Below are 10,678 nucleotides of genomic sequence, written 5' to 3'. Positions count from 1 at the left end.
TTGTAAATTCCACTGATAAGATCAGGGCTGAACAAGAAACAAGGAACCAGAAGTGGCCTGAAGTTTCGCAAGCGGCGTGAACTTTGTGGAGCAGAATGGCGCAGGGAAATGAGTCTTACATTAGCACCAACGATTCACTTAGTACGACATTCAATCACTTCCCTTACAAACCAGTTGGGACATTCTTGTTGACAGGGGGGGGGGGGAAGCCAGCGTTGTATTTGGATGGGAATGTATTGGATGATATGCTGGGATAACAAGGGGACTCACTGTACAGTTTGTTCTGTATCTGTACACGGGGCAATAACACTCTCCTCCCTCATCCTGTCAGGGACTGACTCCGGCTGAGAGTGGTGTGGAGTCTATGTGACCCCGCTCACTCCCACACTCACACTCACACCGCCCACACTCACACTCACACCGACCCCGCTCACACCCACACTCACACTCACACCGCCCGCACTCACACTCACACCAACCCCGCTCACACCCACACTCACACTGACCCCGCTCACACCCACACTCACACTCACACCGCCCACACTCACACTCACACCGACCCCGCTCACACCCACACTCACACTCACACCGCCCGCACTCACACTCACACCGACCCCGCTCACTCCCACACTCACACTCACACCGCCCACACTCACACTCACACCGACCCCGCTCACTCCCACACTCACACTCACACCGCCCGCACTCACACTCACACCAACCCCGCTCACACCCACACCCACACTCACACTGACCCCGCTCACTCCCACACTCACACTCACACCGCCCGCACTCACTGACCACACTCACACTCACACTCACACTCATACTGACCCCGCTCACACCGACCACACTCACTCCCACACTCACACTCACACTGACCCCGCTCACTCCCACACTCACACTCACACCGACCCCGCTCACTCCCACACTCACACTCACACCGCCCGCATTCACACTCACACCGACCCCGCTCACACCCACACCCACACTCACACTGACCCCGCTCACTCCCACACTCACACTCACACCGCCCGCACTCACTCCCACACTCACACCGCCCACACTCACACCGACCACACTCACTCCCACACTCACACTGACCCGCTCACTCCCACACTCACACCGACCACACTCACACCGCCCACACTCACTCCCACACTCACACTCACACTGACCCCGCTACTCCCACACTCACACTCACACCGACCCCGCTCACTCCCACACTCACACTCACACCGCCCACACTCACACTCATACTGACCCCGCTCACACTGACCACATTCATTTTAATTCCCCCCCCTCCACCTCCACCTGTCCCTGTGGGGGGTCTAACGAGTGTTGGGTCTCGGGAGGGAGAGGTGCCACTTGTTTGTCTGCAGCAACTCCCTGGGGACTGGCGGCCCTGAGCTCACTCTTGCATCACGGACCCTGGGCGGTTTGGGCCAGTAATCTTACACATCCCAAACTCACACTCACTTCCCCTTTACCTCCCGCATGTTGCCTCAACTTCCCCATTGGGGGCTGTCCGTCACACGGGGCCCACTGTCACTGGGGGCTGTCCGTCACACGGGGCCCACTGTCACACGGGGCCCACTGTCACTGGGGGCTGTCCGTCACACGGGGCCCACTGTCACACGGGGCCCACTGTCACACGGGGCCCACTGTCACACAGGGCCCACTGTCACTGGGGGCTGTCCGTCACACGGGGCCCACTGTCACTGGGGGCTGTCCGTCACACGGGGCCCACTGTCACACGGGGCCCACTGTCACACGGGGCCCACTGTCACACGGGGCCCACTGTCACTGGGGCTGTCCGTCACACGGGGCCCACTGTCACTGGGGCTGTCCGTCACACGGGGCCCACTGTCACTGGGGCTGTCCGTCACACGGGGCCCACTGTCACACGGGGCCCACTGTCACCGGAGGCTGTCCGTCACACGGGGCCCACTGTCACACGGGGCCCACTGTCACTGGGGGCTGTCCGTCACACGGGGCCCACTGTCACACGGGGCCCACTGTCACCGGAGGCTGTCCGTCACACGGGGCCCACTGTCACTGGGGGCTGTCCGTCACACGGGGCCCACTGTCACTGGGGGCTGTCCGTCACACGGGGCCCACTGTCACACGGGGCCCACTGTCACACGGGGCCCACTGTCACTGGGGGCTGTCCATCACACGGGGCCCACTGTCACACGGGGCCCACTGTCACACGGGGCCCACTGTCACTGGGGCTGTCCGTCACACGGGGCCCACTGTCACTGGGGGCTGTCCGTCACCGGAGGCTGTCCGTCACACGGGGCCCACTGTCACACGGGGCCCACTGTCACTGGACACTGTCCATCACTGGAGGCTGACCGTCACAGTGGTCTGGTCTCACCTCCACTAAACTGCTCAACACCAGCACCCTTCAGCTCAGTCGAGTTGAGTTGAGTTTTGTTTATTATTGTCACATGTACCGAGGTTCAGGGAAACATATTTTGTTGCTCGCTGTGCAGTGAAAGGAAAGACTACACATGATTACAATCGAGCCGTCCACAGTGTACAGATCCATGGTACCTTCCATAAGCCAGGGTACTGTCCAATTCACCTCTACCCCATTGTGGACATTGGACATTGGCTGTGGAACTGATGTGCTACAGTGCTGAGAACTAGATTCTGCACTCTGTATCTTCCCCTTTGCTCTGCCCGTTGTACTGGAGTTGGACTGGATTGTATCTATATATGCTTTATCTGATAGATTTGGATCGCATGCACAACAAATCTTCTCACTGGCCCTCGGTACAGGTGACACTAATAAACTTAAACCTCATAATTTTGTCTAACACTGTAGATCATTTTCCAATGCACAGGATATTTATTTCCAAACCAGCAGTAATATCAGACTCCTTGAGTGTCGGTTTCTGCAGCTTGTGTTAGAATAAGGAAGTTTGCAATGTCCGATATCCTGCAGAGAGCTCATACTGAAGTGAAGGGTTACTGCAGCTGGTTAAACAAATCCTGTGCTTACAAGCTGTATTGGGACACACACACATCCTCTCCCTGATACTGGGTAGTTATTCAAACCCTCGCCTCATGCCACTAGCCCACCCTCCCTGTGGTAGTAACTGTCCCTCTGGGGTGGGGAGTGTGGTCCTGACATCAGGGGCATGGGGATCGTGACTAAGGGCCACCTGGGGATCTGACCCCCTGCCTCGCTATTGCTCATGGTACCCCCAGCCTCACAGGGCATAAATAGGCCCTTCGGCCCAATTCATCCATGCTGACCAAGGTGCCCCATCTACACTAGTCCCAGTTGCCTGCGTCTGGCCCATATCCACGATATTGATCGGCCTACAGTCATGGAAACACAACATACATGAAACATGAAGCTAAAGTGACGAGTGGAAAGGATTGGGGATGTGGGAGAGGGAGGTGGGCGAGAGAGGGGGGGGGGGGAGGTCAGTCTCAGTCTACCCCACGACAGAAGGGGGAGGGGTTGCACAGTTTGATAGCCACAGGGAAGAAGGGTCTCCTGTGGCGTTCTGTGCTGCATCTTGGTGGAACCAGTCTGTTGCTGAAGTTGCTCCTCAGGTTGACCAGTGTGTCATGGAGGGGGTGAGCTGCATTGTCCAGGATGCTCCACAGTTTGAGGAGCATCCTCCCCTCCAAGCCCAACCTCCCATCAATCCAACTCCACCCCCAGGATGGAGCCAGCCTTCCTGATGAGTTTGTTGATCGTGTTGGTGTCCATGGGCTTTGTGAAAAAGATGGCACTGGCCACCACCTATTGGTAAAACAATTGCAGCATCTTACTGCAGGTGTTGAAGGTGTGGAGCCTTCTCTGAAGGTACAGCTGCTCTGTCCCTTCTTGTACTGAGTCTCAGCATTCCTGGACCAGTCCGGTTTACTGTCCAGGTACACTCCCAGGTACCTGTACTCCCTGGTAAACTACACATCCACATCATTGATGGAGACAGGGGACAGGGGTGTTCCTCTCTTCCTAAAGGCCACCATTAACTCCTTAAGGGCCTGCCTCACTGTACGAGCTAATTCAAGAATTCTCCCAAGTTTCCCCTGATTCAAACTCGGAGATTTACGGTAATAGCTGCACATAGGTACTCGGGGCTCTCGTGGACATTTTTCAACGTTGAAAAAACGTCACGAGTCTTCACGAGCTTACCGCGTTTCACGAGTACCTGCGGTTAATGTTACGAGCCGCTCAGAGACGTCCCGAGCTCCGACGTACCAGCTACGTACATTCTACGTACTTACCACGATTTTTTTTAAACTCGGGAGAGCTCTTGAATTACCTCATACAGTGGGACAGGCCCTTTAGTCTTGTCGGTGTTGAGCTGCAGGTGAATCAGCCCACACCACTCAACAATGTCGTTGACTACACCTCTGTAGTCAGCTTCCCTCCCCTCAATGATGCAGCCCACAATTGCAGAGTCATCAGAAACCTGCTGCAGGTGGCAGGAGTCCGAGTTATATCTGAAGTCTGAGGTGTAGATGGTGAACAGGAAGAGAGAGGACTGTCCCCTGTGGGGCCCCTGTGTTGCTCACTATCATGTCGGAGACACAGTTCTGTAGCCTGACATATTGTGGTCATTCAGTGGTAGTTGGTGATCCAGGACACTAATGGAGCATCCACCCACATATCTCTGTCAGCTTGCTCCCTAGCAGTGCATGCTGGATATCCCTCTACACCTGGTGTAGGAAGGAACTGCAGATGCTGGTTTCAAACAAAGATAGACACAAAATTACTTCAGTCTGAAGAATGGTCTTGGCCTGAAACGTCACCTATCCATGTTCTCCACAGATGCAGCCTGACCCGCTGAGTTACTCCAGCACTCTGTGAAACGTCACCAATCCATGTTATCCACAGATGCTGCCTGACCCGCTGAGTTACTCCAGCACTCTGTGAAACGTCACCAATCCATGTTCTCCACAGATGCTGCCTGACCCGCTGAGTTACTCCAGCACTCTGTGTCCTGTTTTGCTTCCAGAGATTGCCGGTAACTAGTCTGGTTTAGTTTATTGTCACGTATATTGTCACTATTTGCTGCATGCTTTGCTGCTGTTACCTGTGGCCTGTGTACATGAGTGTGGGGGAACTACACCAGGACTGTTGTACTGTAACTCCACATCAATGGCTCTCCGCCTGACAGTGGTTTGCCTTTTTTGGGTGTGTTCACCAGATGTTGCTAGCTTTGATTGCTGGCCTGTAGATGGGCAGGATGTAAACATTGCCAACACTGCTGGCTGGCTGGCTGGCAAACTTTCATTGCCTGTATTTGGACCGTCCTGGCTGCTTTCCCTCTGGTCAGCAGCTGGCAATAATTATTCTGGAATGTGTTTGCTTTTTGCAGTTTGCGGCATCATCTGCAGCCCTCGGACTGAGTGATGTAACAAATATCTGGGAGTCTTCAGCACATACACCACCCCCAACATAAAGTCTGGAAAATGCTCAGAATTCTGCACCACCCAAAATATCCCAAATTGTTCTACAATGACACACCTCTTGTTTCAGTGTTATAGTGCAGAAACCATGTTCGTTACAGTCACAGAATCATACAGCACGGAAACAGGCCCTTTGGCCCAACTAGCCCATGCTAGCCAACATGCTGCATCCAACCTAGTCCCATTTACCTGCGTTTGGCCATTTCCTCTCCAAAAGTATATTTAATGTTGTTATAGTAACTACCTCAACTACCTCGTTCTATTCACCCACCACCCTCTGTGTGAAAATGTTGCCCCTCAGGTTCATAGAAACATAGAAACATAGAAAATAGGTGAAGGAGGAGGCCATTCGGCCCTTCGAGCCAGCACCGCCATTCATTGTGATTATGGCTGATCGTCCCCAATCAATAACCCATGCCTGCCTTCTCCCCATATCCCTTGACTCCACTAGCCCCTAAAGCGCTATCTAACTCTCTCTTAAATCCATCCAGTGATTTGGCCTCCACTGCCCTCTGTGGCAGGGAATTCCACAAATTCACAACTCTCTGGGTGAAAACGTTTTTTCTCACCTCAGTCTTAAATGACCTCCCTTTTATTCTAAGACTGTGGCCCCTGGTTCTGGACTCGCCCAACATTGGGAACATTTTTCCTGCATCTAGCTTGTCCAGTCCTTTTATAATTTTTTATGTTTCTATAAGATCCCCCTCATCCTTCTAAACTCCAGTGAATACAAGCCAAGTCTTTTCAATCTTTCCTCATATGACAGTCCCGCCATCCCACAGATTTTCCTATGAAATCGTTCCCCCCTCACCTTGTCTTTCAGTTTTAGACTCCCCCACCCTGGGGAAAGACTGCGACTGTCTACCCTGGATATGCACGTCTTGATCATAAGATCAAAAGTGATAGGAGCAGAATTAGGCCATTCGACCCATCAAGTTTATTCCACCATGGCTGATGTATCTCTCCCTCCTAACCCCATTCTCCTGCCTTCTCCCCATAACCCCTGACACCCGCACTAATCAAGAATCTATCTACCTCCGTCTTAAATATATCCACTGACTTGTGGCCTCCACATCCGTCTGTGGCAATGAATTCCACAGATTCACCACCCTCTGACTAAAGAAATTCCTCCTCATCTCCTTCCTAAAGGAACGTCCTTTAATTCTGAGGCTGTAATCTCTAGTCCTAGACTCTCCCACTAGTGGAAACATCCTCTCCACATCCACTCTATCCAAGCCTTTCACTATTCGGTAAGTTTCAATGAGATCCCCCCTCATTCTTCTAAACTCCAGCGAGTACAGGCCCAGTGCCGACAAACGCTCATCATACGTTAACCTACTTATTCCTGGCATCATTCTTGTAAACCTCCTCTGGACCCTCTCCAGAGCCAGCACATCCTTCCTCAGATAGAATATTCCATATGTGGCCTGACCAGCGCCTTATAGAGCCTCAACATTACATCCCTGTTTGTGTATACAAGCCCTCGTGAAATAAATGCTAGCATTGAGTTTGCTTTCTTTACTACCGATTCAACTTGTAGATTAACTGTTTGGGAATCCTGCACCAGCTCCCAAGTCCCTTTGATCATCTGATTTCTGGATTCTCTCCCCATTTAGAAATTAGTCTACGCCTTTATTCCTACGACCAAAATGCACGACTCCACACTTTGCTAGACTATATTCCATCTGCCACTTCTCTCCCAACCTGTCCAAGTCCTTCTGCAGTCCCTGCTTTCTCTACACTACCTGCCCCTTCATCTATTTTTGTATCATCTGCAACCCTGGCCACAAAGCCTTCAATCCCCTCGTCCATATCATTAATATACAACGTGAAGAGTAGCGGCCCCAGCACCGAGCCCTGTGGAACTCCGCTAATCACTGGCAGCCAACCAGTAAACGCCCCCTTTATTGCCACTCTTTGCCTTCTGCCATCCAGCCAACCTGCTATCCATGCTAGTATCTGCCCTTTGACACCATGGGCTCTCATCTTCCTTAGCAGCCTCCCATGTGGCACCTTATCAAAGGCTTTCTGAAAATCTAGGTAAACAACATCTACTGACTCTCCTTTGTCTGTCCTGCTATTTACTTCTTCAAAGAATTTCAGCAAAGTTGTCAGGCAAGACCTCCCCTTCACATAGCCATGCTGACTTCCGCCTATTTTATCATGAACTTCTAAAAACTCTGTAACCTCATGCTTTATAATGGACTCTAGAATCTTACCAACCACCGAAGTCAGACGAACCGGCCTATAGTTCCCACTATTCTGGTTTGCTCCCATCCTGTACAGTGGGGTAATATTGGCAATGTTCCAATCACCTGGAACCACTCCTGACTCTAGTGATTCCTGAAATATCACGATGGGTTGATTAGCAGTTCATCCCTCAGCCCTTCTGCACTCCAATGAGAAGACGGCTGCTTACGTTTCCTCCCACATGCCAGAGACGTGTGGGTGCCGTGTTAGTTATTGCATGACAGTGGCGTGTGGGTGCCGTGTTAGTTGTTGCATGACAGTGGCGTGTGGGTGGCGTGTTAGTTGTACCGTGTCAGAGCAGTAACCGTGACCAGGTGTGACATTCCCCTCCTCCCCCCAGGGACCCTGTTGTCCCCAGAGATGGGGGCACGGGGGGGGGGGGGGGGGGGGACTGTCACAGACCAGCCTCACTTTGTCCCAGTATGTAACAGGGTGTGAAAGGGTTAATGCTTCAGGCCAGGGCTTCTCGGGGGCCAACCTACCTCCCCCCGGGGGAGAGTTGGGGTGTGGGGGGGGGTGGGGGTCGGGGTGTGGGTTGGAGGTGGGGGTTGGGGTGGGGGTTGGGGGGTGTGGGAGTGGGGGGGTGGGGGTTGGGGTGGGGGTTGGGGTGGGGGTTGGGGTGGGGGTTGGGTGGGGGTTGGGGTGGGGGGTGGGGTGGGGGTTGGGTGGGGGGTATGGGGGTGGGAGGTGGGGAGGTGGGGGTTGGGGTGTGGGGGAGGGGTGGGGTGGGGTGGGGGTGGGGTGGGGAGGGGGGGTGGTGGGGGGGGTTGGGCGTGGGGGTGGGGGGGGGTGGGGTGTGGAGTGGGGAGGTGGGGGGTTGGGTGGCGGGTTGGGTGGGGGTGGGGTGGGGGTGGGGTGGGGGATAGTGGCGGTGGTGGGGGGTGGGGTGGGGGTTGGGTGGGGGAGTGGGGTGGTGGGGGTTGGGGTGGTGGGAGTCGGGGTGTCGGAGTGGGGTGGTGGGGGTTGGGGTGGGGGTGTGGGGTGGTGGGGGTTGGGGTGGGGGTTGGGGTGGGGGTTGGGGTGGTGGGGGTTGGGGTGTGGGAATGGGGTGGTGGGGGGAGGTGATAGTGATGGGGGCTACACAAACAACACTGTCCCCAGGGTCACTGCAGCTCCAGCTGTGATCCAGACTCCAACATGGCCAGCCCTGCTCCCTCTCTCCAGCTTCCTGCAGGCCCACCCTTCACGGCCCAGTCACAGGCCACATCTGGCTGGCCGCAGAGCCCGGGGGTCAGAGAGAGGACAGATGTTTCCCTGCCATTTAATGCAGTCCTCAGCAAGAATGCATCAAACAGGACCCAGGCAGGAAAGCAGCTTCCGACTTGGTAACGACCAGCATCCCCAGCATCCAGAGAAACACGAGTACTGAGCAAGTCACCACACTTAGTTTAGAGATACTGCACGGAAACAGGCCCTTCAGCCCACTGTCCAGCGATCACCCGTTCACACTAGTTCCCTGCTATCCCACTCTCCCTGCACACTAGGGGCAGTTTACAGACGGCTCGATTAACCTGCAAACCCGGAGCGTGGGGGGAAACCGGAGCACCCGGAGAAAACCCACGTGGTCACAGGAAGAACATACAAACTCCACACAGGCAGCACCCCAGGTCAGGATGGAACCCGGGCCTCTGGCGCTGTGAGGCAGCAGCTCTACCCGCTGCACCGCCATGCAGTAACTCTAGCAGCTTCTTGCACAAGTGGAGGAGGAACCCCTCACACTGGGTGTGTAAAACCACCCCTAACTGGGTGTGTAAACTCACTCCTCACACTGGGAGTATAAACTCCACCACTCACACTGGGTGTGTTAACCACCCCTAACTGGGCGTGTAAACCCAATTCTTATACTGGGTGTGTAAACTCCACCCCCCACACTGAGTGTGTAAACTCCACCACTCACACTGGGTGTGTAAACTCCACCCCCCACACTGAGTGTGTAAACTCCACCACTCACACTGAGTGTGTAAACTCCACCACTCACACTGGGTGTGTAAACTCCATCCACCACACTGAGTGTGTAAACTCCATCCACCACACTGGGTGTGTAAACCCCACCCCCCGCACTGAGTGTGTAAACTCACTTCTTACACCTATTGTGCATACTCCATGCAACATCTGTTTACAATCCACACTTTATGACTGTCTGTCTGTGTGGAGTTTGCACGCTCTCCCTGTGACCGGGTGGGCCACTGAGCACTGCCCCCAGCATGGAGGTGAGGGGTGGGTGGGTGGGTGGTACAGTGGGCCACTGAGCACTGCCCCCAGCGTGGAGGTGAGGGGTGTGAACCAGGGGGAGGTGAGGGGAGAGTGAGTGGGTTTGGGGTGAATCTGTGTGGTCCATGTCAGTCTGGGACTGACACAAACACTGTACCAACAGCCCTCTGCACAGGCCCCATCCTGTGCTGTTACACAGGCCCTATTTACACACATGACACTGTGTGTTTGTGCTCAGTGCGTGTGTACCTAGTGCTGTACACAGTCTGCCTTGCCTGGCTGCCTGCAACCTCTACTCTGTAGAGGCTGAACCCAACAAGAGGATGGACAGGGATGGGGAAAACAAGGGCTATCTCTCCATCCCCTCCCTCCTTCCCGGTTCTCCCACTAGTCTTACTGTCTCCAACTACATTCTATCTCTGTCCCACCCCCTCCCCTGACATCAGTCTGTGGCTCCTTCCTGATATCTGGTGCTGACTAGAGAGAGGCATGTGGGTGAGAACGTTGGCAACCCCACCTGCAAGATTACTGTAGCGATGCATGTCGTGACACGAAGGGGAACAGGAAGAAGCAGGGATAAACAGTCTTGTAATTACCAGAAATCAGACTCTCAAACCTTCCCCAGAGAAAACATTGGCTTGCCAGCTCAACTTCCCAAACAGCAGCAGATAACAATCAACGGTTCCGATTCAGTCCGCCCTCCCTCCTTCTCCCACGCCCCAGTCAACTCTTCCACTGCCTGTTTCCAAGCCCCTTTGGTCCTGGAAGGAACGCC

Source organism: Amblyraja radiata, chromosome 12, assembly GCF_010909765.2.
Source record: "Amblyraja radiata isolate CabotCenter1 chromosome 12, sAmbRad1.1.pri, whole genome shotgun sequence".
In the NCBI taxonomy this organism is placed as follows: Eukaryota; Metazoa; Chordata; class Chondrichthyes; order Rajiformes; family Rajidae; genus Amblyraja; species Amblyraja radiata.
This window is presented reverse-complemented; position numbering follows the sequence as displayed.